This window comes from Zalophus californianus, chromosome 7 (genome assembly GCF_009762305.2).
Source record: "Zalophus californianus isolate mZalCal1 chromosome 7, mZalCal1.pri.v2, whole genome shotgun sequence".
NCBI lineage: Eukaryota > Metazoa > Chordata > Mammalia > Carnivora > Otariidae > Zalophus > Zalophus californianus.
Genome location: NC_045601.1, coordinates 12699920 through 12727062, shown reverse-complemented (window position 1 = coordinate 12727062; position 27143 = coordinate 12699920). Strand labels below are relative to the sequence as shown.

The following is a 27143-nucleotide window of genomic DNA, read 5'->3' as shown; positions in this document are numbered from 1 at the left end:
GAGTGCGAGTGGAGAGACCAGTGGGTTTATTTATAGTGCTTTGTGGGTAGGCTACACTTTTTGTGACATATAAGACTAGCCCTAGGCATAGTTATTCTAAGTTGTTACCTTCCTTTTGTTTTGTTTTTTTTTCACTTTTTCCTCTCCTGTTTGTCTTCATTGCCTCATAATAGATGCTAGGCAATTACCTCTTATTCATTGAGTTTGTGATTTTAGATATCATCTCTTTTTTTAAAACTCACTTTAATAAGTGATTTTTGTAAACAGAGCTTTTCTTTTGTGGCTTTTCATTAGAGGTTAATGATGAAATGGCAGGGAATTCAAAGTTTTGGACAGGGCACACCGCCCAGTCGGATCACACTGTGGCGGGGGGGGAACCACCTATAAGGGTATCTCCCTTTGTCAGATGATGTGTCTCTCAAAGTGTGGGTCATGGGTAACCTGAATTAGAATACCCAGAAGTTTTGTTCAAAATGCCAACTGAGCCTTTCTCAAGACCGAGTGATGTTAAAAGCTTTGAGAGTAGGTGAGGAAACCTGCATCTTTAGCCATCAGGTCACTTACACACATCCTGAATTTTGAGAACCACTGATTAAGGCACTGTTGTTTTCTATGGAATTATTCTAGCAATTGGTCTTCTTAGATTCCATTTCCTGTATATTAGGTTTTTTCCTTGTAGGTTATTTCCCAGGTAGCATATTAGAGGTAGCATCTTATTCTCGGGTGGAAGCCAGATGAACACTACATAATCTACTCATTTTTTTTTTTTTTTGGCCCAGTGTTGCCTTTCTTTCTTTCTTTCTTTCTTTTCTTTCTTTTCTTTCTTTTCTTTCCTTTCTTTCCTTTCTTTCCTTTCTTTCCTTTCTTTCTTTCTTTCTTTCTTTCTTTCTTTCTTTCTTTATTTCTTCCTTCCTTACTTCCTTTCCTTTCCTGTCCTTTCCATTCCTTCCCTTTCCCTTTCCCTTTCCCTTTCCCTTTCCCTTTCCCTTTCTTTCTTTCTTTCTTTCTTTCTTTCTTTCTTTCTTTCTTTCTTTCTTTCTTTCTTTCTTTCTTTCTTTCTTTCTTTCTTTTTCTTTCTTTCTTCTTTCTTTCTTCTTTCTTTTTCTTTCTTTCTTCCTAGATTTTATTTATTTGAGAGAGAGAGCATGAGCGGGGGGGTGGGGTGGGCACAGGGAGAGGGAGAAGCAGACTCCCCGCGGAGCAGGGAACCCGATGCAGGACTCAGACCGAGGACCCTGGGATCATGACCTGAGCCGAAGACAGACACTTAACCGATGGAACCACCCAGGTGCCCCTGTCCTTTTTCTTACAGTGCAATTGACTTCTTGTTGCATAGTAAAGCCAACAATCCCCCCCTTAAAGTGTTGAATACTGTCTCCATAAGCAGCCCATCCTGTGTTGTTTGTGTTTAATCTGTCAAATTTAATTAAATCAAATTTGTTTTCTATAAAAATGTCAGTGTTACCAAAGTCTGGAGTTGAATGATTCCTGTTCTGCTGTTGGACTGCTTACTTCAAACTCCTTGTAATTATTAGGCTTGTCCTTAGAGTATGTTATAATAACCACTGAACCTGTATTTTTTAATTCTAGTAACTAGGCTTTAAAAAGTTAAAACAGGAATTCTAGAACATTCAGAAGCTAGACAAGTAAGTGAAAGTAGCCTATTGTGGGGTGGGGAGTAAGGGGGATATTATTATTATTATGTATAGTTTACTTCTTGTTGACTTTGTAGTTTCCCTTTTTTTAACTGTACCTGGCTCCCCTTTAGCTTTACTGACCTTTGGTTAATATTACCATTTCATTACTCACTTGACTGATAAGCATATTAAATACATAACAGATAAAGAATTTCTCTATATTCATATTAGGTGGAGTTAGGAATGGAACTCAGAAATATTTATTCCCCACGACTGTAGCATATAGCATGCTACTTTTCATTCTGGTTTCCTGGTTAACATTGAAATATTCCTTTCCCTCTTTCTTTTCTTTTTTCTTTTCTTTTCTTTTCTTTCTTTTGGAGAGAGACAGGGAGGGGGGAAGGGCAGAGGGAGAAAGAGAATCTCAAGCAGGCTGCATGCCCAGAGCAGAGCCTGATGCAGCACTCAGTCTCACGACCCTGAGATCATGAACCTGAGCCAAAATCAAGAGTCAGACGCTCGACCAACTGAGCCACCCAGGCACCCCTGAAATATTCCTTTCTAATGTGCCCATGCTGATAATCGTACTAAAACTAGAACCTCTTGTATGAGAAGAGCAACAGTAGAAAGGAAGCAATTTATTTATCCACATTCTAATTAACCTGTAAAACCCAAGAGTTGTATCTGTTTAAGAAGATACATATAAGCAGCAATAATGCACTTTGCTTTTTGGGTGGATTAGTTCTCCACCTAAGATGCAAATGTGCATTCTGTCTTCTTTCCTAAGAAAAGCATTTAACAAGGCAGATTTATTCCTGACTTTTACCTTTTTTTCTATGTATGTAGTTTTTAATTTGGATTGTTTTCTATTTTTTTTAAAGATTTTATTTATTCATCTGAGACACAGAGATAAAGAGAGAGAGCATGAGCAGGGAGAGAGGCAGAGGGAGAGGGAGAAGCAGGCTCCCCGCCGAGTCAGGAGCCCGATTGTTTTCTATTGACCTAAAAACATGTTTTTTTAAAAGGAAAATAATTTTGTAGTTAATGGTGTTTCAAGACTCCATCATAATGCAGACTCATTATTCAACAAACTATACAATATAGTTTGATGTGAACCATGTAGCATTTTAGTGTGCAATTTACTTGTATATTTAAATGAGGAATTAAGTAGCTAATTGGATCCCATCACGGTGAGTGTTAGAGCCTCTCGGTAAAGGCCTAATCAGTAGGTTTCCAAGTAGAAAGTAAGATTTTGAAATTTTGATTGTCAAAAATAAAATGCTCATGATACAGCATTACTAGAGTAAAAAGTCATTAGCCATAACAAAAAAGTAACACTCAGTTTTTCTAGTTATCAGTTTTCCAAAGATCGTTTCAAATCTACTGTAAGGTTACACTGTGCTTTAAGATATTAAAATAGAAAATCTGCAGTTTCTGCTCTGAAGCTCAGAAAAGAAGATGTCACCATTTAAGTCTGGACCTAGTAGTATGAAAGCTTTTAGCTGAATATAAAACATTTTTACCTCTTTTAAAGGCTAATTCTCATGTCTTCAGGATTGTCAGTTCATTTTCCTGCTTACATGGTGCTAGATGCATCCCCTTTGGAGTATACTGTAATTTTTCATTTAAAGTTTTCAAAAAATTAAATTTTACAGGACTTCTTTTGGAGAGTTATTAACATTCATCTCTTTTGGTGACCTCCAACAGGATTTTGCCATTGCTAGGTGATTTCACTGGTGCAGGATTTTGACTCTGGTAAATAGTCATGAGGGGCAAATTCTTTACTAATCATTTGATGAAGAGGGAGGAGTGTTACTGTTTCGGTCTCCTAAAATGATAAATCTTTGAAAATGGTCAAATGAATGGAGTCCATCGTAATTACAGCCACAAAAACATCTGCATCGTAAAATTATTCTCACTGCTTAATTACATATTTTTAAGGTCAATCAGGACTCAGTGAAAGGGTTGTTTTTGCTTTCTTTACATGTATAGATTTTTATATGATTTATAAGGTATACACACACACACATACACACACACAGGTACTTTGGGAGCTCAGTCTGAATCTGAAAATATATTGTCCGCTCACGTGTTATTGTAAAATAAGTGTTTACGTTTTCCTAGCTTTTTTTTTCCTGTCTTTCTCTGTCCATTTTAAAATTCATCTACCCCTGGGCGCCTGGGTGGCTCAGATGGTTAAGCGTCTGCCTTCGGCTCAGGTCATGATCCCAGGGTCCTGGGATCGAGTCCCGTATCGGGCTCCCTGCTCCTTGGGAGACTGCTTCTCCCTCTGCCTCTCTCTCTCTCTCTCTGTCTCTCATGAATAAATAAATAAAATCTTTAAAAAAAAAAATTCATCTACCCCTGGCACCTTTCAGGGATTCAAAGTTAACCACCCCCCCCCCCCAAGTACTATCACTCTCTAGCACACACATTTTTATACAGAAGAAAATCTATCCTTAACTGAAATGCATGACTAAAAAATGATCAGTTCACAAGTCCACATTCAACTCTGGATCTTCTATCTCAGACCTTCACTCATTGTCTTGCCCCTTCAGACATGTGAGTTCTCAGCCACAACTCCACCTTGCTTTTGTTTTCTCCCCCTGATTGCTCTGTTCCAGTTAATCTCCACCTATACTAGTTCTTAAATTTAAATTTTATTTTGCAGAATTTCATATTAGATCATATAGTTGCTTTTACTGTTTTGGTTTTATTTTTTTTCCTATAATACTTTCAAAAAGTAAAAAGAGAATAGCTGGGGTGCCTGGCTTGGCTCAGTTGGTAGAACCTATGAATCTTGATCTTAGGGTCGTGAGTTCGAGCCCCACATTGGGTGTAGAGATTACTTAAAAATCTGTCAGTTATAGCATTTGTGGGTCCTTAAAATCTGATCTACTTTTAAAAGCAGTGTTCCTGAACTGAGGTGGTTTTCAAAATTGTTTTTACCACATTCTTAGTCCCCATGGAGAATTGTGTCCTAAGCACAGAATTTGTCATCTGAGTGTCTGGAGGACTTGTGTAGATTGTTCATCTTGTGTTATCACATTGTTTATGTAGCAGAAGATTCCATGGGTGAAGGAGAACAGTGTTGCTCAGAAATAATTCTTGGAGTGTTAACATTTAGAGCAAAGCAATGAATAAAGCAAACAAATAGGAAAATTTGTGATGGATAACTGGAGAGAGATAAAAAATATTTTATAGGGCGCCTGGGTGGCTCTATCGTTAAGCGCCTGCCTTTGGCTCAGGTCATGATCCCAGAGTCCTGGGATTGAGTCCCACATCAGGCTCCCTGCTCACCGGGGAGCCTGCTTCTCCCTCTGCCTGTCTCTCTGTCTCTTCTGAATAAATAAATAAAATCTTTAAAAAAAATATTTTATAAAATGTTGTAATACCCCCACAGTGAATAACTCTTGTGTAAAGATTTATTTCCTTTTAGGAACACTGTCACTTAACCCAATTCAGTCATTGTTTATTTTTTTAAATCTATTTAGTTTATTTTGACAGATGAATTTGTCAAAATATTCATTTGGCCAAAAAAAAAAGTTAGGTACTCTATCCTGTTTATTTTTTTGTTGTGAAAAACTCTCACACTGACTTAGGAATACCCCTGTTTTCTTTCTGTTCTCCACAGAGCAGTTGGGGTTTTTTTGTCATTCAGAATAGTATTTATTTTGGGGCACCTGGGTGGCTCAGTCAATTAAGCAGCTGATTCTTGATTTTGGCTAGGTCATGATCCTGGGGTCCTGGGATCGAGCCCTACATTGGGCTCCATGCCCAGCACGGAGTCTGCTTGAGATTCTCTCTCTCTTCTCCCTCTGCCTCTCCCTGCCACTCACACTTACACATGCGTGCACTCTCTCTCTAAGTCTTTTAAAAAATAGTATTTATTTTATGATTATTTTTCTGTTTTATTTTTTAAATAGTACATGTTCATCATGAAAAATTCATCAAGCACCAGAGGTTATAAAGTAAAAAATTCAAAATTAGCCAGCCAACTAGTTCTTCTTCTGCAGAGGCAACCCCTAATATGTCCCCATGTACCCTTCTAGATTCTTCCAGTGTGTATAAGCACATCATTCTCTTTCATGCGTGCCTAATATTCCAGTGGTTAGTAAATGACAGTTTCGTTACCTAATCTTCTACTGAGAAATATTTCAGTTGTTTCCTGTTTCTCTCTCTTACACACAGTCCTGGCAGTGTGTAAATGATGTTATTGCCTTTTTGGACATGTGATTTTCGAGTACTGTCAAGGCCTCAGTATTTATGCAGAATTTCTTGACTTTATCATTTTAAAAGCTATTAATTCTTGCAGGGAATTAGAGTTAATGTTTGGAAAATTGCTTTTGTAATGTCATGTCATCCTGACGTTAGTAAAGGCTCATTCTATAGGCCAGAGGAGAGGGTCTGAAACATGCAGGCAGGACAGTGGTGGACTCAGTGGGTTTACACTTTGTACTTAGTCTGTCCTTACTAAAAGCTGCGTGTCCGTTCAGTCTGTGATTGCGGGTATGACTGGTTGGATAGGAGGAGAGCTATGTGGTGGTAATTGCTTTAACAGCTATTAATATGGATAGGCCTTGAGCCAGAAGTGTCACTCTCCCAAAAAGGGGGGATGGGGAGAAGAAAGGTACAGGTCTGCAGACACAAGGCCCTGCCAGTGGCTGCAGATATGGTTGTAGGGGCTGAGAGTAGGGAGGTAGCTTTTTAGTGAAAACTCTGCGTAGTAAAAGTTATTTAAAATATGTCCTTATAATTATTTGTATAGCAAATCATTTGTATTTTCCATACCAGCTGTTTAATTCCTCAGGAGCAAGGATATAATGCCTTTTTCACCCTTTTATTCCTGGTGGTACCTGCGTGTAGTGCAACATATATTGACTGATAAACCAGTAAATGAAAATAACGAAAAGGAAGTGTAGAAACATTTAAATCCCGGTTATTAAAGTTAAGTAGAAATGTCTTCATTTTTCCTAATCCATTACTCTTTTTTTTTTTTTAAAGAGAGGGAGTCGGGGGAGGGGCAGAGGGAGAGGGAGAGAGAATCTCAAGCAGGCTGCACACCCAGCGCAGAACCTGACACAGGGCTCGATCTCACAACCCTCGGGTCTCATGACCTGAGCCAAAATGGGTGGCTTAACCAACTGAGCCACGCAGGTTCCCCCCCCCAATCCATTATTCTTATTTAGGCAATAAAATATTTCTCAAACTCTGCATTTAATCTGTGTATATATTCTGTGCAAAACCCAACTAACTCACTAATAATCCTTAACTATTTTTATTGTGCTTATTTAAAATGAAAGAATATGGGGACACCTGGGTGGCTCAGTTGGTTAAGCGACTGCTTTCAGCTCAGGTCATGATCCCAGGGTCCTGGGATGGAGCCCTGCATCCCTGCTCAGCGGGGAGCCTGCTTCTCCCTCTTCTGCTCCCCCTGCTTATGCTCTCCTTCTCTCTCGGTCAGATAAATAAATAAAATCTTAAAGAAATAGAATAAAAAAATAAAAAGAATATGAACAAGATGAGAGAGGCTCTATTTCCCCACCATTGTAATAAAATCTGGGGTATCATTTTGAGTTCTTTATTTCATTTTCTGCAGTGGAAAGTTATGAAAATCAAATTTCAAAGATATTATTTCAGCTTACAAGAATCAAAAATATTCCTGTTGTTTTTTTAAAACTCATGCTTTCCTTTGAAGTCATGTTCAGTATTTCAGTCGGACTTTCATGTGCATGCCTATTACATCATGAAGCATGTGAGGCTGTCTTTGCCGTTTCTTCACATATAGGCAAAATTCATCCACTGAAAGTTTAATAAATGTAATAAACCTACCTACAACTAATTGTATTTCTGATAACCTTTGAGACTTAGGAAAAATACCCAAAGCTTTAAGTATTATTTTGAAAACAAGAAAGCAAAATATTCATGAGAAAATGGGCCATGTGATATTTGACAACTGGAAGTTTCAAAGCATTTGAGAATTTTAAATATATAATCATTGTTCTATAATTGGTGCCTTTGGTAACTTTTTGGGCATATTAGAGGTATTCCCAAAAAGATTGTTTTTTTTTTGTTGTTTTTTTTTTTAACAGCTTTGATGCCAGGATACTTTTATTGTTGCTATAACCAGGGGGATTAATTTTTTTAATTAAAGCACTGTTTAGTTCTTTCCATTCTATGATATTATATAGGTGGACCATTTTAATTGGAATATTTAATACTATCAGAGGAAGGAATTTTTTCATGTAAAGATTTTTTTTAAGGTTCCAAAAGAATAGATATTCTTGGTTGTGCCTTTGAAAATTCACCTACAGAGAAAATTGCATTTGGGATTCTACATTTATACCGGTAGAGGTCGCTGTGCATCTATGAAAGGAAACCTAGCGTCCCTGAGGCTGAGCTGGTTGTCCTAGAACTGGGATTCGTTGTTGGTATTTCTGGGAATTGAACCACATTCCTTCCCCCACCTTGACAAAGTTGCCTGCCTGTCATCATCGAAGAGATAATCACTTGCCGTTTTTGCACTAATCCCAATGTTTAGTGGTGTCATGGCACACCTTCCCATAGGACACTTAGGTGCATCAGCCAAAGCGCCAGAAATTTTGTTTTCACACAAAACGAAAATCAGACTCTCACAGTGTTTGAAGGAACTTTGACATTCATTAGATTCAACATCTATTATTTTAACATTTCATTTACTAATCCAGAATAGTCCCAAAGGAATGCTTTTCAGTACAGTCATATGCTAATTAATAGTACGGAGTTTAACTTGTTAAAACTGCTTCTGCCTTTACACCATGATGTCTGTATTTCCGAGCATTTCATTCTCTGAGCTTATCAACAAAATATTTCACAGGATAACATTGTTTTATGAAGTGACCACTGCAGCTGTGTCTGCTAATAGTAACAGAGGGGCATCCAAGAACTAAACGAATGCACGTTTGTCATGAAACTGTCACAGTGCCCCGACCGGAGAGTCAGAGCAGATCTGTAAACCTTAAACTAGCCTTGCACTATGATGCAGGGTACTTTGAAGGTGGTTGTAAACGGCAATAAGGAATGTTGTGAATGGAACAAGCATAGACCAGCGTGGCTGGGCCTCCGTTTGTAGAATGAGAATATTGCACTCGATGCTTTCACAGATTCCCCCCGTGCTAGCGGTCTTAGTCCTCGAAGCTCAGTGCAGACTGTAGTGCTTAACAACATGGATCCTGCACGGAGATGGCCTGGATTTGAGTCCTGGTTCTGCCACTCGCTAATTCTGAGGTTATCTTACAGTTACCCCCTCTGTACTTCCGTTTCTTCTGTAGGATAGGGTTGAGAATAGCACCTGCAGGATGCAGTAATTAAGTTAGTATGTAAAGTACTTAGAATAGTACCTAGAACATAGTAAATACTCAAGCTGCTGTTATTACACTCATTTTTCTAGAAACCATGCTGGGATATGGTAGCTGAATTCTTAGACTTTATTCTGTTCTTGACTGTTCTCTTAGGATCAAAATGGTTTATTGCATGTTTTCTCTAACCCTCACTTAAGGACATCAAGAAACCAGATGTGTATATCATTTTTAATGATCTAAGCTTTCTTCATTTTTTTCTTTAAGTTCTCATATTCAATGAGCTTCCTTCTTTTGATGTAATACTTTGCTCTGGAATTTTTCCTGTGGGATGTATAATCACATTTCAGTTGCTGTTTTTAATGACTTGTATTGACACCTTTTTTGCATTCAAATGCCCTAGTTTCAGTGAAAATCACAAGACACAAGGTTTTTTTTTTAAACAGAATTTCTCTATAGCATTCTAATTTATTACAATATTTTATATCAAAAATCTATTAGGTCATTTATAAGGCATTTGAATTCAACCCAGTTAAAAAATTTAAAACAATCACCTGGTCATTTATGTAAAAGATCTATTAACTTTCAAATTCTATATAATAAAAATTTATTACCCACGTACCAATTCTGAGTGAGAGAAACAATATCTGGCACATAAGCATATAGACATTTTTATAGGTATGGATTTGGTGTTGAAAAATAAGACCAATAAGTATTTTAAAATTTTATTTTCATTATATACTTTTAAATTCTATGCCCCTAAGCAATTATCCACATAATCATTGCCTCTTAGTAAATGGGATAAATCAGTTATAATAAGACATTTCGGTTCCAGCTTGCCACAATGTATTACAGATATATATGAATTTGGAGGGGTGGGGATTATTATCCAGTGTGTTGTCTTAACATCTGGCATTTCTTTAGGGGAGGGGTTGGGGAGAGTCCTTAGAATAGATAAAAGGCCATAAACTAGAATTTCTTCTCCATTAACTGGACAGCCATGTATTTCTTAGGCAAAGAGTGTTAAATGCAATGTTTACTGAGATATTCCTTGAAAGAACACACTTTATTAATAACCAGATATCTGCACTCACAGTTTTAAACTAGTCCTGTATGTGAATACCTCTTCCCCCCCGACACACACACACACATAACTTCCTGCTATAGAACATCACATGGTACAGTATGATACTGGATATTTCTCCCATGAGACTATATTTTAACTGTTCAGTGAGCCAGCCATCAGAGAAGGAGGTAGGCCTTCGTTCTGTATATTTCTCTATTATATTAGCATCTGTTTTGAGTGGTGAATTCAGAGCATTGAATTAAATCAATTTGTCGGAATGCCTGGGTGGGTCAGTCGATTAAGCGTCTGCCTTTGGCTCAGGTCATGATTCCAGGGTCCTGGGATCAAATCCCGCATCGGGCTTCCAGCATAGAGCCTGCTTCTCCCTCTGCCTGCTGCTCCCCCTGCTTGTGCTTGCTCTCTCTCTCTCTGACAAATAACTAAAATCTTTAAAAATAATAATAAAATTTAAAAAATAAATTTGTCCATGTGGCCCAATGGCTAGGAGACAGAGGAAACTTTTGCTGGAATATATATACTACGATCTATTTTGTAAGTCTAAGTTACAGGGTTTTGTTTTTATGTAATACAATTTTCATGACCTTTCAGTGTTTTCTATGTATTTTATAAGTTTAATAAATAAGACTATCAGAGGTGAAACATTAGTTTCCTAACATTTTAGTTTTCCAGAATGACATGTATCAAGACAGGTTTTGTCAATAATTCTGTTATGGATGCTCAGGAAATAGCTGAGACTACTAGTTAGATCACTTTTCAGCATTTTCCCCCCATTATATCCTCTCCCTTCTGCCGAGATGTATATACTTCATGTAAAACTTTAGCTAAAGAATTTTATTTTAGGGGCGCCTGGGTGGCTCAGTTGGTTAAGCGACTGCCTTCGGCTCAGGTCATGATCCTGGAGTCCCGGGATCGAGTCCCGCATCGGGCTCCCTGCTCGGCGGGGAGTCTGCTTCTCCCACTGACCCTCCCCCCTCTCATGCTCTCTTTTTCTATCTCATTCTCTCTCTCAAATAAATAAAATCTTTAAAAAAAGGGTTTTATTTTAAATTAGGGTGTTAGGATAACATGTAGGTGAAGAATATAGCTTTGGAGCCAGGCTCATCTAGGGCATTGGACAAGTTCCTTAGTTGCTCTGTTTCTTCTTCTGACATTGGGCAAGCCCCTAGTCATGAGACCTTGGGCATGTCACTCAGTTACTCTGTTTCTTCATCTGTTTAAGAGGATCTATGACAGCACTTGAGAGTGCGACATGACATTTAGAATAGGACTGGTACGTGGTAGCGATTGTTATTTTCATTATTATATTGATTCCAGAGAAAAAGATGTTAGAACCACAGACATTAGGAGCACCAGGTCCTGCTTGTTAATATCCACTCTTCAGAGAAAGTGTCCTAAAAATACCGAGAGAAATGGAATGGGGAGGTATCTTTAGATTTAAAGTCTCTCTTTTTAGCAGGACTTGATTTATTCCATAACTGGAGACCTGTGTCTCTCTTTCCTCTTCACCCATTTTGCCCAACCCCCACTTCTGCCACCTTATTTATTATTGTACATAAACCTGTAGGAAAGTATAGAGCAAAAAGGCAGCCATTCAAGAAATAATGCAGCAGCAAGGACCAGAAGGACATAGCAATAAGAATATTCTTTGATGGCATTACGGCTCATGGTTCACTCATTCTCAGTCTGTCTGAAAAGGCAGAGGTAGAGACAGGTCTCTGGAGGAAAGGGAGGCTGCTTTGTGCAGAGGGCAGCCCAAACGGCCTTCACAGAACTGGCTCTAGTTGGGTGGGTGACCGGGGAGTCAATGAGCAGAGCCAACGCTCTGCCATCCCCAGCTGACCTGGAGGCTGATGCTGAACACACTATGGTATTACAGATGACAAGCACCGCGGTTGTTGGTGGTTGTGACACCTCTGACAAGCTGCATGGGACTCCACAGCCTCTAGTGTAGTAGAGTTTGTCTTGCATGACGGAGTGTGAGGGAGAGCAGGCTGTGAGGCTGAGTTTGGAGGTATGGATTCTGTTGGAGATTCTTGAAAAAATTGGCCTTGGGACGTAGCAACTTTTATGGGTCATCGATCAAAGAAAACTGGAGCTGGTAGGCACTTGACAGATTATCTAGTCCATGAATAAGAACTCCAGTGTGTCAAACTGGGGAGAAGAAGGGAATTTGAAAAGCATGTTTAATGTGCTTTGTTCTATAACGCACAATAAAACTTTTTTCATTGAAGTCTAATTGACATACAATATCCAGTTTCAGGTGTACATCATAGTGATTCTATACTTTCGTTATTATGAAATGATGCCCACAGTAAATCTAGTTATGTTCTGTCACCCTGCAGTTATTATAAAGTTATTGACTATATTCCTGGTGCTATCCATTACATCCCATGGCTTACTTATTTTATAACCAAATTTGTACCTCTTAATCCCCTTTTTGCCTGCCCTCCCAACTCGAGCCCAAGTTACACAGTAAATTTGGGTAAAAGATGGGTTCTAACTCAAGGGTGTCCGATGGTTAATCCTGTGTTCCTAACGTCCACTCTCCATGTTTTGGATGTAGATGACTTGTAGCCAAGGCCATGCCAGAAAATTACTGAGAGCTCGTCTCCTCTTACTTCATTATCCATGATGGGAGTTGCTCTTCAGAATCCCGGGCTGTGTATTCAGAGCCCATGCTCTGTCACTTTTCAGATTTAGTCTTTGTTTACTTTGTTTGCCTAAAACAACATTTGATCTTGCTAATTAAAATAGTGCACTTTGATCCCTTCAGAAATCTTTAGGTCCCCTCCTCACATCTGTAGATCTCAGCATGAGATCAATGAGCTCATGTCCGCCTCACACGTCTGACAACTTGGAGAAAGACATGCAGGGGTCCCCAGAAGTTGGTCTGAGCTCAGCATTGATCTATTCACGACACACAGCTTTTAAAATGAGCTGCATCTAGAAAGAATGGACTCCATTGTTGAAAAATATTTTATCAACCAAATTATGTTTGAAGTTATTTTTATTTTCTTTCAGCCCCATCACACACAACCATCTCCATCTGATTTCACTTCTGCTGTGTTCTTAGCTGCAAAAGATTTTAGGAAGATGACAGTTGGTCGACTATGAAATGTAGAATCTATTTTTATTCAAGATCATTGATTTAAGTTTGACAAACTAAAGGAATATCATGTTCTATCCGTTTATGGGATTAGTACCTACCCAGTGAGTTGTTCCAGTCTAGAAAATGTTCCAGTTCTCTAGTGATTAAAGATTAAGTTTTGGCCTAATTGAGTGTGTAGGGAGATTTTAGTCACAGGAATTTAAAATTCCTGCACCCTGACCGGCTTCCTCTGCGTGCCCACTGCTTCCCCAGACCATTTTGTCCCTTCAACCCAGTTAAAAGCTTCCAAGAGCTGACGTGCGTGCTGCGTCCTGCAAAGAGCCTTGTCTTTATCATCTTTCTCATTTTCTTAAGCTGCATTTGACAGCTGCATGTGACATTTGGGAAATTGCTTTCAAAATTGCGTCTGGATTTGAGTAGCCGATTTAAATATAAAAGAAAACCACATCTTTTTAAAATTTTAAGCCGAAGGCATTTGCATTCAGTATCTTTTAAATAAGGAATAAAGCGAACAAACAACGACAGAACAGTCCCTGTTTTAAGTATCTTTCGAGAACGTTTTGGGGTAGGGGGCATAGGGCATCCTCAAATGCGGTTCCATACGGTACATAGCTGTACGTTTGAATTCGTTGAATTTTGAAATCTAGTTAAGATATATATTTGATGTCATTTTTGCAGAACCCATGTATATGTGGCTTATTAAGTAGAATTAATAATCGTTCAAGACAGAAATGATCAGGAGAGAGATTTTGTGTATTAATGCTAGTAAGGCAAGTGTGGGAATTCCACACACGCATGTCAATAATGATAATGCATATGGCTGTCAATATCCATGAGCTAACTTTTAGATATTGCTAGCATGCAGCTTTTTAATCTCTGGTGCTTGGCAAAGTGCCAGGCTATGTCTAGTTCTCAGTAAATATTTGTTGAACTGAAATTACATGTCCTGTTTGGAGGGTTTATCTTTATTATCTTTAACAGAGAAATAAAAAGATCTTTTCTCCATTTCACTTGACATGTTCCCCTGATTGTCAAGGAATGTAGGAATAGAAATTTGAGGTTCTAAAATATTTCAGTGAACAACGAAGATAAATAACATTTTAGAAATGCTAATAAAATCATTTATGAGGCTTTTTCTCAAGAAGCACATAACTATCCTTAACCTCTTCATACATAGACACCTAGAAAAATGAGAAAACAATGCAAGAGGCACTGATAAAATAGACGTATGACAATATCATGTATTGTACTTTTTATTCATAAAATATATATATATTTTTATCAACATCTTTTACATCCTTTACCTGTTTTCTTCCCGATGCTCTGGTTTTCCAAACCAAGTATGGTAGAATTCTCTAGGTAGTTTTATACAGCAGAATGATAAACATTCTTGCCAGAAGTCAGAACTTCCTATCATTAAAAATTTGCTCGTAAAAGTAGGAGTTATGGAATAGCATTGACTTTGTATTCAAACGTCCCTTCAGGCGTTATTACTGAATACGATAACAGTAAACATCGCCATCCTGGGGCACAGACATAAGTTACATCCTATGCCCAGTGACATAACAGTAAAAATTCATTCATCCAAATAAATAATAGGTAAGAATCATCCGGCAAAGTCATCCACCAGATTCCACTTGTTCCTCGAGGAGAAACATATTTTTCCAGTAGGAGAAATCCCACCTTTATCATTGAAATCTGTGAGGAAAAGTAAATAAATAAAAATTTGAAGTGTGATGGATTGTGCTAGAATTTATTCCCTTAAGTAAGACTCCTGCCTACAGAGTGATGTGACTGACTAAAAGAATAGACCCACTGAGTAGAAATAGAAAAGCAATTTGGAAAATGTGTTTCTATTCCAAAGTTTTAAATGGTAACTAACGATGTAGAGTCCAGTTCTGCGGACTTTTTAATCTTCCTTTAATTAACTACAATGAGGCGACTGGACAGGGAATTTTGTGGCTGAAAGGTGCTGGCCCAGGAATCTTGCCTAGTTACTGAGAGAAGTCTAAAGTTATATATTAGGGGAGGAGGGGATCTTATAACATAGTTCTCTAAAAACTATTTTTACTTCCAATCAATGCAAACTGTCTTATTTTTAAAGCAATCTTGTTGCAGTTCCCTTAGAATCTGCCGGTCTTGCTCCCTTTAGCACTTGTGCCTCTAGAGACATAACTGAAATAGAACAGGGCCCTGCTGTGTCACATTTAACTTCTCAAAATTGCTCCAGGCTTCTCCGTTTTAGGTCCGGGACATGGAATTGGAATTCACTTTGGCTAAGCTGAGATCCTTTATCACCCTACTTAAAATGAGCATGACCGTACATCCCCGTTTGCCCCCAGACATCCCCAGTTTATGCCTGTTGTCCCAGTGTGATGATGAATAGTCCTTCTTTTCCATCTTGAAATGTTCTTCCATTGGCAGTAGATGATACGGTCCTCATACTTTGAACTGTGAAATCAGATGACTCCAGTAGTCACAAGTCCTACAAAAACACATGAAATTTGAACGACTTGGAAGAAAGGAAGTTGTCAGAACGTGGCAGGTTAATCTCCCGACTGTGAAGGGGAAGGCAGAAATAGCAACCTGCTGGTGTCTTGGAGGAGGATTGACGACAGATAGCTGAGGCCCTGGAATGGCTTTGAACCTGGAGGTAGACATTTATCTCAACAAACATTTGTGAAGTGCCTGCCGGATGCCTGGTGCCAGGAGGGGGCGCTGGTGATACAGCAGTGAGTGCAGGGGAGCTGGCCCTGGCCCCAGGTTGCTGACAGGAGTTGTCCCATCTGGCTCTCTCCAACCTGTGTGCACAGGTCACGGTAAAACCTTACTTGGTAAAGCAAAGACATAGGCTGGCTGTTCGTAGTTTGCACACTAAGTTAGAGTCTCTCTAACCTCACAGCCTTAGCATGCTGCTTTATTGGATCATAAACTCAGTGAGGAAACACCTGGAAGAACTTGAACCTCACAGAATCAGTTATGCGTCTGGCGTGCCCGGTACCTGCTGCGCGGGCACCACGCAGTCCCTGCCCAAGGGCTCGCGGAATGTCCGCTGTGATGAACAGCTGAGAACAGAAACAAACTCATGATTTCCATCCCAAACCATTCAACTGGTCAAGTACTTATAAGAAATCCTGATTTACAGGTTCTATAGAAAAGGCTGGAAGGGTACAGTACTCCCTTTTACCCAGGAATCAAGCCCAAGGAAATACTTGCATGAGTGCAAGCAAATGCATCTGTAATATGCATTATTTGCATTTTATATATAAAACCTCAACAGGGATGATCTATCCAGCCAGTAAACATGAGTTGGGTCTGTATACACTGAATCTGAAGGTGTTCATAATGTACCGCTGAGTGGGAAAAAAGCAAATTACAAGACAGTATTATCCTGTATGGAGATTTTTTTGAAAAACCACCAGAGAGGGTATGTCTGCATGTGTGTGTAAGAAAGTCTCAGAAGCTAAATGGCAGGAGGGAACAGGGGGACTGTCACTCTTTCGTGGTAGTATTTGCACAATCGTAACATATTACTTATATCATTTTTTTAAAGATTTTGTTTATTTATTTGACATAGAGCACAAGTAGGGGGAGAGGCAGAGGGAGAGGGAGAAAGAGAAGCAGACTCCCCGCAGAGCAGGGAACCCAATGCAGGGCTCGATCCCAGGACCCTGGGGTCATGACCTGAGCCGAAGGCAGACGCTCAACCAACTGAGCCACCCACGTGCCCTGATTTGTATCATTGTAAAAAGGTTTTCATTTAAGAATTTTTTTAATTAAAAAAAAAAAAAGAAATCCTGACTGATTTAAAGGTACCTACCCAGGATCTCCCGCTGTTCTGAAAGACAGCCAGTAAAAACCAGGAAGTGGGTACCAGAGGCTCCTAAACAGCCAAAGCTGTTGTGACCGGGTCTGTTTTGGAGGAGCATATGGGACCGGGGGACCTAGGCAGAGTATGACAGCTTTGGGCAGGCCAGGAGGTCATGGCCAGGACAATTGGTCAAGGTGGATATGGTCCGGGGTCTTGTTGCTAGGGGGCATCAAGCCATCTAGGAGCTGGTGGAGAGTATGTCTGTGTTTCAAGCAGATTGAAGGACAAGGCCTAGAGGTCCAGCTTACTCCTGGTCTCTGTGAATGCAGACAGGTCTCTTCTGAAGCCCATGTATACATCAGAGAATGAATTTGGGTTCATATCAGACGCTGCTCTGAGATTCTTTTTTATTGTTATGTTAATCACCATACATTACATCATTAGTTTTGGATGTAGTGTTCCATGATTCATTGTTTGTGCATAACACCCAGTGCTCCACGCAGAACGTGCCCTCTTTAATACCCATCACCAGGCCGACCCATCCCCCCACCCCCCTCCCCTCTAGAACCCTCAGTTTGTTTTTCAGAGTCCATTGTCTCTCGTGGTTTGTCTCCCCCTCCAATTTCCCCCCCTTCATTCTTCCCCTCCTGCTATCTTCTTCTTTTCTTTTCTTAACATACATTGCATTATTTGTTTCAGAGGTACAGATCTGTGATTCAACACTCTTGCACAATTCACAGCACTCACCATAGTACATACCCTCCCCAATGTCTATCACCCAGCCACCCCATCCCTCCCACCCCACCCCCACTCCAGCAACCCTCAGTTTGTTTCCTGAGATTAAGAATTCCTCATATCAGTGAGGTCATATGATACATGTCTTTCTCTGATTGACTTATTTCACTAGGCCTAACACCCTCCAGTTCCATCCACGTTGTTGCAAATGGCAAGATCTCATTCCTTTTGATGGCTGCATAATATTCCAGTGCATATATATATGCCATGTCTTCTTTATCCATTCATCTGTCGATGGACATCTTGTGTCTTTCCACAGTTTGGCTATTGTGGACGTTGCTGCTATAAACATCGGGGTGCATGTACCCCTTCGGATCCCTACATTTGTATCTTTGGGGTAAATACCCAGTAGTACAATTGCTGTATCGTATGGTAGCTCTATTTTCAACTTTTTGAGGAACTTCCATACTGTTTTCCAGAGTGGTTGCACCAGCTTGCATTCCCACCAACAGTGTAGGAGGGTTCTTTTCCCTTTCTCCGCATCCCCGCCAACATCTGTCATTTCCTGACTTGTTAATTTTAGCCATTCTGACTGGTGTGAGGTGGTATCTCATTGAGGTTTTGATTTGGATTTCCCTGATGCCAAGCGATGTTGAGCACTTTTTCATGTGTCTGTTGGCCATTTGGATGTCTTCTTTGGAAAAATGTCTGTTCATGTCTTCTGCCCATTTCTTGATTGGATTATTTGTTCTTTGGGTGTTGAGTTTGATAAGTTCTTTATAGATCTTGGATACTAGCCCTTTATCTGATATGTCATTTGCAAATACCTTCTCCCATTCTGTCGGTTGTCTTTTGGTTTTGTTGACTGTTTCTTTTGCTGTGCAAAAGCTTTTTATCTTGTTGAAATTCCAGTAGTTCATTTTTGCCCTTGCTTCCCTTGCCTTTGGCGATGTTTCTAGGAAGAAGTTGCTGTGTGGCTGAGGTTGAAGAGGTTGCTGCCTATGTTCTCCTTTAGGATTTTGATGGACTCCTGTCTCACGTTTAGGTCTTTCAACCATTGGGAGTCTATTTTTGTGTGTGGTGTAAGGAATGGTCCAGTTTCATTCTTCTGCATGTGGCTGTCCAATTTTACCAATGCCATTTGATGAAGAGACTGTCTTTTTTCCATTGGACATTCTTTCCTGCTTTGTCAAAGATTAGGGGACCATAGAGTTGAGGATCCATTTCTGGGCTCTCTATTCTGTTCCACTGATCCATGTGTCTGTTTTTGTGCCAGTACCATACTGTTTTGATGATGACAGCTTTGTAATAGAGCTGGGAGTCCGGAATTGTGATGCCGCCAGCTTTGCTTTTCTTTTTCAACATTCCTCTGGCTATTCGGGGCCTTTTCTGGTTCCATACAAATTTTAGGATTCTTTGTTCCATTTCTTTGAAAAAAGTGGATGGTATTTGGATGGGGATTGCATTGAATGTGTAGATTGCTCTAGGTAGCATTGACATCTTCACAATGTTTGTTCTTCCAATCCATGAGCGTGGAACGTTTTTCCATTTCTTTGTGTCTTCCTCAATTTCTTTCATGAGTATTTTATAGTTTTCTGAGTACAGATCCTTTGCCTCTTTGGTTAGATTTATTCCTAGGTATCTTATGATTTTGGGTGCAATTGTAAATGGGATCGACTCCTTAATTTCTCTCTCTTCTGTCTTGTTGTTGGTGTATAGGAATGCCACTGATTTCTGTGCATTGATTTTATATCCTGCCACTTTACTGAATTCCTGTATGAGTTCTAGCAGTTTTGGGGTGGAGTCTTTTGGGTTTTCCACATAAAGTATCATATCATCTGCAAAGAGTGAGAGTTTAACTTCTTCTTTGCCAATTTGGATGCCTTTGATTTCTTTTTGTTGTCTGATTGCTGTGGCTAGGACTTCTAATACTATGTTGAATAGCAGTGGTGATTGTGGACTTCCCTGCCACATTCCTGACCTCAGGGGGAAAGCTCTCAGTTTTTCCCCATTGAGAATGATATTCGCTGTAGGTTTTTCATAGATGGCTTTTATGATATTGAGGTATGTACCCTCTATCCCTATACTCTGAAGAGTTTTGATCAAGAAAGGATGCTGTACTTTGTCAAATGCTTTTTCTGCATCTATTGAGAGGACCATATGATTCTTGTTCTTTCTTTTGTTAATGTATTGTATCACGTTGATTGATTTGTGGATGTTGAACCAACCTTGCAGCCCAGGGATAAATCCCACTTGGTCGTGGTGAATAATCCTTTTCATGTACTGTTGGATCCTATTGGCTAGTATTTTGGTGAGAATTTTTGCATCCATGTTCTTCAAGGATATTGGTCTGTAATTCTCCTTTTTGATGGGGTGTTTGTCTGGTTTGGGGATCAAGGTAATGGTGGCCTCATAAAACGAGTTTGGAAGTTTTCCCTCCATTTCTATTTTTTGGAACAGTTTCAGGAGAATAGGTATTAATTCTTCTTGAAATGTTTGGTAGAATTCCCTTGGGAAGCCCTCTGGCCCTGGGCTTTTGTTTGTTGGGAGATTTTTGATGACTGCTTCAATTTCCTTAGTGGTTATAGGTCTGTTCAGGTTTTCTATTTCTTCCTGGTTCAGTTTTGGTAGTTGATACATCTCTAGGAATGTACCCATTTCTTCCAGGTTATCTAATTTGCTGGCATAGAGTTGCTCATAATATGTTCTTATAATTGTTTGTATGTCTTTCGTGTTGGTTGTGATCTCTCCTCTTTCATTCATGATTTTGTTGATTTGGGTCATTTCTCTTTTCTTTTTGATAAGTCTGGCCAGGGGTTTATCAATCTTGTTAATTCTTTCAAAGAACCAGCTCCTAGTTTCGTTGACCTGTTCTACTGTTCTTTTGGTTTCTATTTCATTGATTTCTGCTCTGATCTTGATTATTTCTCGTCTCCTGCTGGGTTTAGGCTTTATTTGCTGTTTTTTCTCTAGCTCCTTTAGGTGTAGGGTTAGGTTGTGTATTTGAGACCTTTCTTGTTTCTTGAGAAAGGCTTGTATTGCTATATACGTTCCTCTTAGGACTGGCTTTGCTGCATCCCAAAGATTTTGAACAGTTGTGTTTTCATTTTCATTGGTTTCCATGAATTTTTTTAATTCTTCTTTAATTTCCTGGTTGACCCATTCATTCTTTAGTAGGATGCTCTTTAGCCTCCATGTATTTGAGTTCTTTCTGACTTTCCTCTTGTGATTGAGTTCTAGTTTCAAAGCACTGTGGTCTGAAAATATGCAGGGAATAATCCCAATCTTTTGGTACCAGTTGAGACCTGATTTGTGACCTAGGAAGTGATCTATTCTGGAGAATGTTCCATGGGCACTAGAGAAGAATGTGTATTCCGTTGCTTTGGGATGGAATGTTCTGAATATGTCTGTGAAGTCCATTTGGTCCAGTGTGTCATTTAAAGTCTTTATTTCCTTGTTGATCTTTTGCTTAGATGATCTGTCCATTTCAGTGAGGGGGGTGTTAAAGTCCCCCACTATTATTGTATTGTTGTCAATGCGTTTCTTTGCTTTTGTTATTAATTGCCTTATATAATTGGCTGCCCCCTGTTAGGGGCATAGATATTTACAATTGTTAGATCTTCTTGTTGGATAGACCCTTTAAGTAGACCCTTCCTCATCTCTTATTACAGTCTTTGTTTTAAAATCTAATTTGTCTGATATAAGGATTGCCACCCCAGCTTTCTTTTGGTGTCCATTAGCATGGTAAATGGTTTTCCACCCCCTCACTTTCAATCTGGGGGTGTCTTTGGGTCTAAAATGAGTCTCTTGCAGACAGCATATCGATGGGTCTTGTTTTTTAATCCATTCTGGTAGCCTGTGTCTTTCGATTGGGGCATTTAGCCCATTTACATTCAGGGTAACTATTGAAAGATATGAATTTAGTGCCATTGTATTGCCTATAAGGTGACTGTTGCTGTATATTGTCTGTGTTCCTTTCTGGTCTATGCTGCTTTTAGGCTCTCTCTGCTTAGAGGACCCCTTTCAATATTTCTTGGAGGGCTGGTTTCGTGTTTGCAAATTCCTTTAGTTTTTGTTTGTCCTGGAAGCTTTTTATCTCTCCTTCTATTTTCAATGACAGCCTAGCTGGATATAGTATTCTTGGCTGCATATTTTTCTCGTTTAGTGCTCTGAAGATATCATGCCAGTCCTTTCTGGTCTGCCAGGTCTCTGTGGATAGGTCTGTTGCCAGTCTAATGTTTCTACCATTATAGGTTACATATCTCTTCTCCCGAGCTGCTTTCAGGATTTTCTCTTTGTCTTTGAGACTCGTAAATTTTGCTATTAGATGTCGGGGTGTTGACCTCTTTTTATTGATTTTGAGAGGGGTTCTCTGTGCCTCCTGGATTTTGATGCCTGTTTCCTTCCCCACATTAGGGAAGTTCTCTGTTATAATTTGCTCCAATATACCTTCTGCCCCCCCTCTCTCTTTCTTCTTCTTCTGGGATCCCAATTATTCTAATGTTGTTTCGTCTTATGCCATCGCTTATCTCTCGAATTCTGCCCCCGTGATCCAGTAGTTGTTTATCTCTCTTTTTCTCAGCTTCTTTATTGTCCATCATTTGGTCTTCTATATCGCTGATTCTCTCTTCTGCCTCATTTATCCTAGCAGTTAGTGCCCCCATTTTTTATTGCACCTCATTAGTAGCCTTTTTGATTTCGACTTGGTTAGATTTTAATTCTTTTATTTCTCCAGAAAGGGTTTCTCTAATAATTTACATGCTTTTTTCAAGCCCAGCTAGTATCTTTAAAATCATGATTCTGAACTCTAGGTCTGACATCGTACTAATGTCCGTACTGAGTAGGTCCCTGGCAGACGGTACTACCTCTTGTTCTTTTTGTTGAGGTGATTTTTTCCATCTTGTCATTTTGTCCAGAGGAGAATAGATGAATGAGAGAACAAAATGCTAACAGGGTAACAACGTCCCCAGAAAATATACTCTAAACAAATCAGAAAAGACCTGAAACCAGGGGAAAAGAAAGGGAAAGAAAGAGAAAAAAAAAGAAAAAGATAAAGATAAAAACAAACAAAAACAGAACAAAACAAAAACAGAATATGATCACATGTGATCAGGCTGGTGCATAGATCAGAGCCACACACTAGATTTTGGGTGTATTTTTGTCTGTTAGAAGAAAGTGCCTCCCAAAATTTTAAAGAAAGACTTATATATGTACAAAATAAGGGTTGATACGATGAAGGGATGGAATATGACTGTAAAGATGAAAATTATAAAAATTTTATAAAAGGAATTGATAAAATAAGAAGCTATTTGAAAAAAGAAAGAAGAGGTTTTTTAAAAAAGGCGGGGGAGAGAATGTGATCAGGCAGGAGACTAGAACAAAGCCATACACTAGAGATTTAGGGTATATTTTGATCTGTTAGAAGAAACTGTATCTCAAAATTTTAAAGAGAGAACAACTTATATATATATGCCAAAAATAAGGGTAACTACTATGAAGGGATAGAATATGACTCTAAAAATGAAAAATAAATTTTTTTTAAAAAAAGGGATTGATAAGATGTTGGTTGAAAAAGGGAAAAAGAAAAATTCAAAAAAAAAGTTAAAAAAATTAACTTTGAAAGACTAAAGAATCATGGTAAAAAAGCCATGAATTCTATGTGCAGTATTCCCCTACCGCTGGAGTTCTGCCGTTCTCATTGATCGGTAAACTTGGTCTTGGCTTGCTGGCTGTTCTTGCTGATCTTCTGGGGGAGGGGCCTTTTGCTGTGGTTCCCAAATGTCTTTGCTGGAGGCGGAATTGCCCCACCCTTGTCAGTCTGGGCTAAGCAATCTGCTCGGGTTTGCTCTCAGGAGCTTTTGTTCCCTGCAAGCTTTCCCTACAGCTTTGGAGGACAAGAGTGAAAATGGTGGCCTCCCAATCTCCGCCCTGAGGAGCCGAGAACTCGGGGCCCCGCTCCTCAGTGCGCCCCCAGAGAAAAGCAGTCACTCCTGTGTCCCCGGTCTCCGGCCACACTCCGTGGTCACCCGGCCTGTGACCAAGCGTTTCTATCTCTGGCACCCGACCCCGTGTGGAGTCTCCAAACCCAGCAGATCCCTGCGGTGCGCTCCTGCGCCGCTCCTCCTGGGGGAGGAAGGGGAGTCTCCCCGGATCTGCCGATTTTTGGGTCCCTGCTGGAGGAGCAGTGGCCCGACTGGGCCACGGATCACAGTTTATGGCCACCCCGAGCTGAGAGCCCACGCCTCGGCTCCGTCTCTGCAGCCGGCTTCCCCGCTCCGATACCTGGGAGCTCTGCCGCACTCAGGCACCCCCAGTTTTTCTGTGACCCTGAGGGTCCTGAGACCACACTGTCCCACGAGGGTTCCTCCCCCTGCTTAGCCACTGGAGCGACGTCCCTCAGCGGAGTCGACTTCTAAAAGGTCCGATTTTGTGCTCCGCGGCTCTAGCACTTGCCAGAAGCGGCCGACGGAGGCCCCCTCCCCCGCCGTCTATGCTCCCGAATATCGCCTCGGATTCACGTCTCCGCACGTCCTACCTTCCAGAAAGTGGTCGCTTTTCTGTTCAGAGAGTTGTTGCTATTGTTTTCTTCGATCTCCTGTTGAGTTCGTAGGTGTTCAGAATGGTTTGATCCCTATCCAGCTGAATTCCTGAGACCAGACGAAATCCAGGTCTCCTACTCCTCCGCCATCTTGCTCCTGCTCTGAGATTCTTAATCATTCTAGTCCACAGTTAGTACAGAGATGAAGCTGGTAAGCTGTCCCGGTGGAGCAGGAAATCTCCACCGTCTAGTCCAGCAGCTAGGCTAGCCAGCATCTGGTGTTTACCCATGACAGCAGTGAGCAGCAACCACTGGGAGCTCTGCGTTGTGAGGTAAGATAGAAATCTCTTCGTGAAGTGCAAAAACCAGCCAATGGCGTTGCATTGTACTGTGTCCAAATATGCCTCTGTAGACTGAGTTGGATTTATGTTCCACGTGCAAATTTGTAGTTCTGAACAACTATCTCATATGGGACTATCCCATTTCTCAACATTGTAGATAACTGAGATTTAGCGTTTGTTGTAGACTAGAAGGCATCTGTTTTCTTTCCAAGTTAGTTCACACAACCAGAAATTCAGATATAACTCTGAAGCCTGTTTGTCTTTTTTTTTTCCTGTTGATTTTCAAGAAACCAACTCTTTAATTTTAGGCAGAAGAGGGATGTTTGGCTATGACCTTGGCTTTTTCTTGCATGTGTAGAACATTAAGTACCGTTATTTTCCTCTCAACACCAAATGGCTTTCTGAATGTGCACTGCTTAATTGCCTTTTTCAATTGAAAACACTTTGAAGTTCTAGTGTAATTAAGAAAGTTTATTTTTGTGGAAATAAAAACAGTAGCAAGTCGATTTTCCTTAAAACTAAGTTGCAAAGATTGTTTTGTGTCAAATAGGAGGTGTTAGGTCCCGTGACAAGTGGTGAGCCTTTGAGGTTGATGGACTCAAATCCAGTGTCTCCCACGGAACAGTGTTGAGGTGGCAGGGAAGAGTCAATTGTCTGTGCCCAGCTTCGCTCATGTGAAACAGGAATTCCAGGAATAATGCCTTCCACAGAGGGCCATTTGGGGATTGCCTGAGGTCATGTATGTCGAGTCTTAGCGCAGCGCCTTGTTTGCACTTGAGTACTCAGGACTATTAATTTGTTCAGGACTATTTCTTCAAAGGCGCCTCCATGCTATAGACTTCAGTCTCTGTAAGTAACATTTTAGGAGCCCCCCTACGCCCCTCCCCAAGCCCCCCCTTCCTCAAGCCACAGGCTGGGCCCTGAGCTGAGGGAGGGAAAGGAGGCAGAGAATCACTCGGATGCCCTCGGGCCCATAGGGAAAGCCATGGAATATTCGGGAGAGGTCAACGGCTGACAGGGAAAAATGTACAGTCGACATTACCTGTTAAAGAGAAGGAGCGTGGTTTCCACTTTGAAAGATGAAAAATACTGTAGCAAACTTGAATTTTCCCTTAAAAGATCACTGCTGACCTTCAGTAACCCTGTCCTGGAAGCAATCACTTTTTTCCTCCTTAGTCTCTACATTGCTCTAGACAACAATTACTTGGGGATATTTCATTTCTCATCTTATGTCAGCCTTATATAGTTTGTGTGCTTATGTTTACATATTCCTATCTGAGGAGCAAACAGAAGGCATCTTGGATATATTGGATTTGATGACTCTTCAAGAATCTAAATGGGAACTGGATTGCATTCTAAGTGGGTCGCATTCTGACCTGTTGCCGAAGCCCCGCAAGCCATTGATGATCTCCAGTACTCTCCAGTACAGCTGAGGGCATTCCCCGTGCAGGAGAACACTTGGCAGCAAGCAGTTGATGAAAGATGCTTTTTTGGAAGGCTCCTGAACATTCCTTCTACTCCCCAAGGAAATTCTATTAAAATTACCACTCTTTATTATACTTAGCTAAAAATATTCATCACATAGCCTCATAAGTGCTCAATTAGGTTGAATATTTATATATACATTAAAACTTAGCCGTGGCTGTATTTATGAAGTGTAAGGGAGCACTAAGTAAATGTCCTCCTCCCCTTACAGGAAGAACCACTCGGCTGTGGAAACAGTGGTAGGATTGTGCATGTTTGTTTTTGGGGTGGGAATTTTTCTTTCTTTTTTTAAATGCTGTTGCGCCTTCCTTGTGGAATGCAGACCCAGGGCCCAGAGGGGCAGGGAGCAAGGTTGGAGATAATGAGGGAGCAGAACAAGGGGCAGGTGAGGCCAGGAAGCCTCTGCCAGGAGCCGGGCTCAATAACCCCCCTTCCTCCCAGGGGGCTGGTGGGGGACTGCCAAGAGCACCATGTGGCTAGACGGGCGGTCCTCGGGGAGACTCACTGGTAGAGCGTAAGCACCCAGTATGATAAAGCCCTGATGCTGGGGCTTAAAGCGATGAGGCAGGGTAACAGGGCTATGGATTTGTTTAATGTCGGCTGGCAGGATGGTGTATGTGGTGGGTCTTCTCTTCGTATTCTTCTAGAGAAAACAGCCACTCAGAGGAGGGAAGGAGGTGGTGAGTTGTCTGTGGGAATTCTTATTACTCTCTCTGCCTGCTTTCCAAATAATTGTATTTTAGCTATGATCTCTCTAGTTTGGGGCAAGGAGGTAGTGTGTAATTTTCATTAATAGTTTCCTAACAACCAGGGGCGCCTGGGTGGCTCAGTCAGTTAGACATCAGCCTTTAGCTCAGGTCATGATCCCGGGGTCCTGGGATCGAGTCCTGCATCGGGCTCCCTGCTCAGCAGGAAGCCTGTGTCTCCCTCTCCTTCTGCTGCTCCCCTGCTTGTGCACTCTCTCTCTGTCTCTCTGTGTGTGTCAAATAAATAAATGAAATCTTTAAAAAAAAAAGTTTCCCAAAAACCAAAGGTGGAAAGTGGCATTCTATAACAGACGTCA

At 40.5% G+C, this 27143-nt stretch overlaps 1 protein-coding gene across 3 annotated transcripts in view; it reads left to right on the top strand.

Moving 5' to 3' along the window:
• Positions 1–27143, top strand: part of SCAF8 (SR-related CTD associated factor 8) — a 202828-nt gene that overhangs the window by 106058 nt on the left and 69627 nt on the right. The gene's annotated exons all lie outside the window — the stretch shown is intronic.